The sequence below is a fragment of the Glycine max genome, chromosome 12 (genome assembly GCF_000004515.6).
Source record: "Glycine max cultivar Williams 82 chromosome 12, Glycine_max_v4.0, whole genome shotgun sequence".
NCBI classification, from domain to species: domain Eukaryota; kingdom Viridiplantae; phylum Streptophyta; class Magnoliopsida; order Fabales; family Fabaceae; genus Glycine; species Glycine max.
The window spans coordinates 39,037,022-39,044,685 of NC_038248.2; the positions used below are offsets into that span (position 1 = coordinate 39,037,022).

The following is a 7,664-nucleotide window of genomic DNA, read 5'->3' on the forward strand; positions in this document are numbered from 1 at the left end:
ATTGGTAAAAACTTATTATAAAGAACAAAATTTTGTAGGTTTTTTTTAAATATCGTTCATAATCTGTATTTTTAATTTAGGAAAAAATTAAGAAGAAGATTAGGAAAAAAAACAGAAACAATATTGAATTTATTTTTACTTGGACATTTTGATTTATATTTCATTAGCTTTAAAATTATTATTGGTTGTGCCTAAGAATGATGTGTTAGGTTTGTATTATTTATAACATATAGACTTCTTCTTTTTTTTTAAAAAAAAAAACATATATTCATAATATAAAATAATTTTACATTTTTATTTAATTATAAATCATCATATATAATAAATTTTTTAATTTTATTAGAATAACTATATTAAAAGCCAGTAATATTTTATTAATTGGAAATATAAAAATTTTATACTAATAATCACTATTACACTTGTGATGTTTAATAATTTTTTTTAATACTTAATAAAAAATATTGTTAACTTTTTTGTCAACATTTAAAAAATATCACCAAATAAAGATAGATAAAAGATCTTAAAAATATATTAATAATATTTATTTTTATTTGAGGATATTTTATAAATATTATCAAAAGTTTTTAATAACGTTTTAAAAAAAACAAATATTAATAAAGGTCGCTAGTGAATACACTTTCATTAACCTTTCTTTTTTTATTCTCTTTAGACTCGGCCACCTATCCACGAATAAATTTTGTTTTCAATTTTTAGACTAGCTATAACAGCAGTGAGCAATGATTAGTAATTTCTTATTATATGACCTGTTACCCTCTCTTTACATTTTTATGTCTTTTCTTATTAATTATTATTCCTTAAGCTTGTGATTGGATATATATATATATATATATATATATATATATATATATATATATATATATATATATATATATATATATATATTATCAAAGTTATGATATATTTAGACACTCTAATTTTTATTTTTATTTTATGAATGTGCTGGGAACTCAGTTAAGAGCCACTTGGCCAAAGATACAACTAACACCACCCTGAAAAGGGTCCAAAGCAAAAGTTGGAACCTTACAAAAGAATTGACAATCAGTACTTATAGATAAACCATGTTTCGCCAACGCATCAGCAAACATATTTGCTTCCCTGAGAATATGTCTGCAGTTGCAATGCTCAAATTCATTGTACATGCAGGTTATTGATCTCTTCCACTATTCCAAAGCACGCATGCAAAGTCATTCAACCTTCATGAATTATATTAATTTCAAGGTGTCTACACTTCAAAGAGTGTTCAAATATAATTTTCCTATATGCTATGCTTACAAGCTTCAGTGGCATTAATTATATTTATAAAAGTCGACTGATGCATGCTAGATTAATTAATTTCCTGACACAAGACTCAAGACTTCTCAAAGACAATAATATTATTAATTCTATCCTAGTACTTGTTTATCGCCGAATGTTGATTTTCTTAGCAGAGAAAATTAATCACGCGACCATTTTTTTTCATCCTTTCTCCCTTAATCATCCCTTCACCTTATATTTCTTATATTTCATTTTAATATATATAATCTATGGTTCACAAATGTATATTAATTATCATTCCTATATCTGAGTGTTGCTCCTGCATGCAATTTGGTTGACCTCAACATTTGGATGAAAGTAGACCACTGTAAGGATCACGCCAGACGCCACAAGACTAATATGAAACAATAGTCAATTTTTAATTATATTATATTTTTCAATTAAAATAACAATTATTGATCATTTTCTTTAATTACGTTCTAATTATAGAAATTCTGAATATGAAAAAATCCTCTGGTATATATCCTACTACGAAGGAAGTAAGATGGTATTGGTAATATACAATATCATCAATGATTTTTTAATTTTTATTATAAACTTTAAACTTTTGGACAAAAAAAATTAACCACTCGTGCAATTGTTTAGTTCGCATTCCCTTCCTTTACTATCAATAAACAACAACCATGATCCATTTAAACCTCACGTTAAAAGCTGGTACTTGAAAATCACTTTGAAGCCATGCCATCTGCTGGCTGTGTACAATTATTACCAAATTTTCCAAAGCATCAAATCGACAAATCTTATTATGTACCCAATACATGCACACTCATCATTAAGTTTAGGAAAATCCATGAAAACTAGAAGTTAATTTAGTTGGCTTCCAACTTTCATCATTAATTTTATTAGTACTATTTTTTATTTTTATAAAGTTTATTCTAAACAAGTATTCACATGCTATGCAACTGAAGAAATATATCAATTATACATATCATTTTAAAAAAAATAAAAAAATGCTTTCATTTGACCATTTTAGTGCCCCAGTAACTTGATAAATTTGAACAAATGTTAAACAATGTTTAAAACTTCAATAGCAAGAGTAAACTTTTTAACTGGCAGGGAAAGATCCAGAAAGTGAACAAATAATTAACTTATATAATTATATTAATAAAATCCAAGATCTCAAATAATTTCCTCAAAAAAATTGAGGTGAAATCTGTACTATAGTTAATATATTTTGTTTTAGAAAAAAAGATTCAGGATATATTGGATTACATTTATCATTTATGAGGGATGTGAAGTTTTACCCTTTACTCCTTTAGAATAGTCTTAGAACATTGAACATACAGAGCAGTAGGGAAATTGAAAACGATATGAGGAAGACAAAACATGTATATATGCGTACGGACCTTATCTTCTTTCCCACTTCTCATCGTCTGAGTAATGCTAAAACATTCCGTACGAATGTTGTCTTATATTTATATCATTTTAATCTAATTACTTCTAGTTTTACTTTATATTTTATGTATTTCACCTTAAAAATTGTACAGCTTCCGTTCTCCGTATTTAAATATCTTTTATAAAAAAATTTAATTATTGATTTGATTCCTACAATATTTAAAACACGGAAATTCAGTCTTTCAATTTTAAAATGCTCAAATTAGATATTTTAATTATTAAAAATTACATCAATTAAGTCATTTTTGTAAGCATCATTAATTTAAATACACTTAACATGTGGCATGACAATCCAAATTGAATATCATGTAAGATAATTTTATCACTTGAATTATCAGACACAATGAAATGAAAAGAAATTAGTTGATGTAATTTTAATAACTAAAAGATCTTATTAAAATGTTTTAAAATTTGATTTCAAATAATTTGGAGAACCAATTAGTAATTGAGTGTTTAAAATATTGTATCACGCGTTTTTGAATAGGATATATGCCATATCCGTCTAAGCAGAACACATGATGTGAGTGAAAAATATTGTCTGTTTCTTCCGAAATTGTCTGAACTAGTACATGATTATGTCCCGGAGACCATGGGAAAACATATATAACCTGCTCCTCTTGCTTGTTTTCACAGAATGTAACAAACAGAAAGCCATGCTCTGATTCTTACAATCCAATAACTTCTTTCGTCTTCTTTTCACTACAGCTGCGATTTTCAGGCGAGTTTATGGTCAGAACAGAGATGGGGCTCGTCCTTGCTGGGTACATAGTGGGACACTCACATCATATATATGATATACGGTACCAACACTAAAGCATTAACATTAGCGAAAATAAATCTAACTAATATGTTTTATATTATTGAAATTTCGTACTATAAATTTTAGTTTAAGTGATACGTCGACTTGATTTGCTCTACCATGTAAATGTGTCAAAAGGATATGGATTTGATGGATTTGGATTTAAAAAGTTTAAGCTCTATCTTAATCTAGTTTAACTTTAATCTAACCTAAAAATCGACCACATCTAATTAGGTTTGTGACATGAGTTGAATTAGCCAGGCTTGTAATATTATGTCCATCACAATTGCAGATTTTTTATTTATTTTTGTTTTATAATGTTTAAATCTTTTTTTATTCCGACTAAATTCTTTATACTAAATTATATCTTTATATAACAAATAACAAACAAAAAAATTAAAAGTTAAATACATCATTGATGAATTTTGTTAAAATATAAATATATTAAATATATTTATAACACAAGACAATGTTAAAATTAATTTTTGGTAATAAATTAATTACTTATTTATGTAATTATATTGTGAAATATTTCTTTTAAACTATCACTCAAATGCATAGATGAATTGGGGTGAGATTGTTATATTTGTAGTCTGAAAATATGTTTTTTCTTAAAATGAGCTGACAGACGTAATTTTTTTAACCCCCTACATGTAATTAGATCTGTTACTTTAATAAAATTTTAACCTTACAGTTAAATCATTCTTTTCCCAAACCAAAATTTTATTAACCTTTTTTTGAGACACCGCTACACACTGTTGCAAATACCTAGCTAGGATAACTTTGGTTATGTGAAAAAAAAAAGAAGGAAAGAAAAATGAGAAAAAATATTTGAATTAAAATAAAAAAAATTAAATGTGAGATTTATACTATTTTTTAATTTTTTTTCTTTAATAGTAACTTTTTCCTCCTCAACCAAATCAGCCCTTAGCAACTTAAATATTTTGAAGCATGGTCCAGACAAAAAGAAAATCGTAACAATGACACAATTCTTGTTGTTTGCTTTTGGAATTCAGGGAAACACTATGGTTGAACCTTGAACAGAAGTCCCCCCTGTTCATTTAATGCCCACACATGGTTTTAGGGTTTTAGCTCCTTAATTTATTGACAGAATCTGACACAACAACTATTTGTTATAGAGACATGGGAGAGAGGGAGGGTATTGGACTCATTCCAAACTATCACTATTCACGGGGAGCTTATCAACATTTTTAACGTCAGATTTTTTGCCTTTTCTCTCCCACCAATCGAATCCATACGTAGAGGTAGAGATCATGTTTATCCTACAATTGACTTCAACTTTATAAGCGCATGTTTGGAAACAGATAAAAAAAATATATATGTTTATTCCTATTTCTTTTTTGTTTGTGTCAAAATAAAAATATTCTAAAAATATTAATAAAACAATCTTTTTAACCCTTTCCTAAAAAAATTTATATCTTAGTTTTATTTTTTTCAACTAAGAATATTTCTGTCATATAATATTTTATTACATATAATACATAATGAACAAATAAAAAAATAGGAAATTGGATAATTTGATTAAATAAATTGAATTTTTTCAATTAACTTGTAAAAAAAATTGCTTTTATTTTCATTTTACTTCTATATGTTAGATTGCATTAGAACTTATGTTGCAATAATGTTAACTATAAATCAGACAACACTAATTCCTTTAATGTATGAGTTCATTTTTATGCCCTAAATTTTTTCATATGGTAACGCAAATGTATAATTAAAATGGTAAAATTATTATTGTTAGAGTCAGCATATTGTTATATATGATAATTTCTCATCAATTTAGTAAATATCATAATCATCCAGCAAACCAAGTGAAACAGGTTAATTCTACATATAATTTTCAACAATTTATAATTGTTTCACTGTGATTGATTGGTTAGCTGGACTTGATAGTGGTGTAAAGTTGGCATGTTTTTTCGTGAAAACTATAGAAAAAGAAAGTTCACAAGTGAGGCCTTTCTGGTTTCTGTTATAGGAAATAAGCCCCATGCCCCTTCAGTGGGGCAACTAGGCATCCACGATTGTTGGCTAAAATTGTAAAAGCCATTTCAGACCCAAAGTTATGATGATAAATATTGCTAGAAACGTAACAAAAGGATATAAAAGGAAAAGGAGGAAAAATGGATAAAAAGAGAAGCTATTCAAGCGGATAAAATTTTACAGTGCTGAGATAAAGGTCACAATTAATCACTATACATTACACTAGTTAAAACATAGATCTGATAAATAGAGTAATTAACTTTTTCCAAACATGTCTATGAGAATGAACTATCATGTGTTAAATTTTCATATGATTATATCATATAAAAATTCTGTGTGTATCTCTCTTTTCATAAAAATTAAATAGACGAGACTATTAAAAATTGTGTATAGAGAGATAAATACAATTTTTTTTACATAACATGACCACAGAAAAATTCAACATAAAAAGATTCATTCCCCATGAAAACAACATATAATGTGCCATGTTTAGATTTTTCAATTCTGATGGATCCACTGTTTGTGTCCCGGAACCCACTTGGGACACTTAGGACTGAAGTAGTTGGATGTTACCCTTGAGTTCAACAATTCCACAATGGGGGCAAACTTGACACACCTTGGTGCTTTATACTGATTAATTGAAGCCCCTAAGCTAATGGCATAGTCCATGTTAGCAATACACCAGACTTTATAATAGACCCCACAGCAGAACCCAACCCCGCAGAACCCAACCCCGCAGAACCCAACCCCACAGCAGAACCCAACATATCAGAAAGGCCCAAACGAGCAACCAAGCAACCAAATTACCTTCAGGATTATGAAGTCTGAAGTGGGAAGCATTCGCGCGCCAATATCCAAGCTCAACACCAAAAGCACCAACGAATCTGTTGCAACCATTTATAATAATAATAATTAGTAAATTGGAATATTGATAAAGTTGTTAGAGTTTGTTAGAAAAGCTGTTATTACAGAGTTGTATATAAGAAGGTTGCTGATATCAATGAAATACACAGAGAAATTTATCCCAATTCTTATCTCAGGAGGTACCTTGTCCTCGAAACAAGGAGTTGAGCATCCTCTGCTTCTATCAACTGGTCCGACCTGCCGTGCCATGGCCGACCATGGTACTCGCAAGACCACCACGGATAGGCTTGAGGACGCCATCTCTCGCCTTTCCATCCACCATTCTTCTCTTCTCGACAAGCACACTGACCTCGCCGATAAATACATGGACCTTTCCGGCAAGGTCGACGCCATCCTCGCCCAGCTCCACCAACTTAATTCCAACCACTCCCCCAACCCTTCCCCTTCCAGCGCTAGTACCCAGCCCTCTCACCGCAGTCCCGTCAAGCTGGACATCCCACGCTTCGATGGCCGCGACCCGCTTGGCTGGATATTCAAGATATCCCAGCTCTTTGACTATCAGAACACTCCGGAAGAGGAGCGCATCACTGTCGCCTCCTTCTACCTCGACGGCGCCGCCCTTAGCTGGTACCAGTGGATGTTCCGCAACGGATTCATCACTTCCTGGTCCGGGTTCTTGCAGGCTTTGGAGTCCCGTTTTGCTCCCACCCACTACGACGATCCGAAGGGGGCCCTCTTCAAGCTCTCTCAGCGAGGCACGGTCAATGAGTACCTCACCGAGTTCGAGCGCCTAGCCAACCGCGTTATTGGCCTTCCTCCACCTTTCTTGCTGAGCTGTTTCATCTCCGGGTTGTCACCGGAGATCCGTCGGGAGGTTCTCGCCCTTCAACCAATCTCCTTGCCCCAGGCTACGTCCCTCGCCAAGCTTCAGGAGGATAAGCTCCGCGACCGCCGTTTTCCCTCACGGCCTTACCCTTCCCCTTCCCACATTTCCTCCGCCCCCCACGCTCCCACACCCCCCCTTCGCCCTAAACCCCCTTTTATCCAACGTACCCCCGACGAAATTGCCCTCCGTCCGTGAAAAGGGGCTTTGCTACAATTGCGATGAGAAGTGGAATTCTTCCCATCGCTGCAAAGGCCGTGTCCTCCTCTTCATCGCGGACCCCTCCCACCCCGAACCCGAACCCACACACACACCCTCCTTCGAACCCACCACCTTCGACCCCTCCCTGCCTGACCTACCCACATACGACCCCACCACCCTTACCCC

General features: G+C 32.2%; 1 pseudogene; it reads right to left on the bottom strand.

The window, feature by feature from the left end:
* Positions 1–5,690: 5,690 nt before the first annotated feature.
* The window catches only part of LOC100819314 (uncharacterized), a 9,203-nt pseudogene continuing 7,229 nt past the window's right edge, over positions 5,691–7,664 (bottom strand).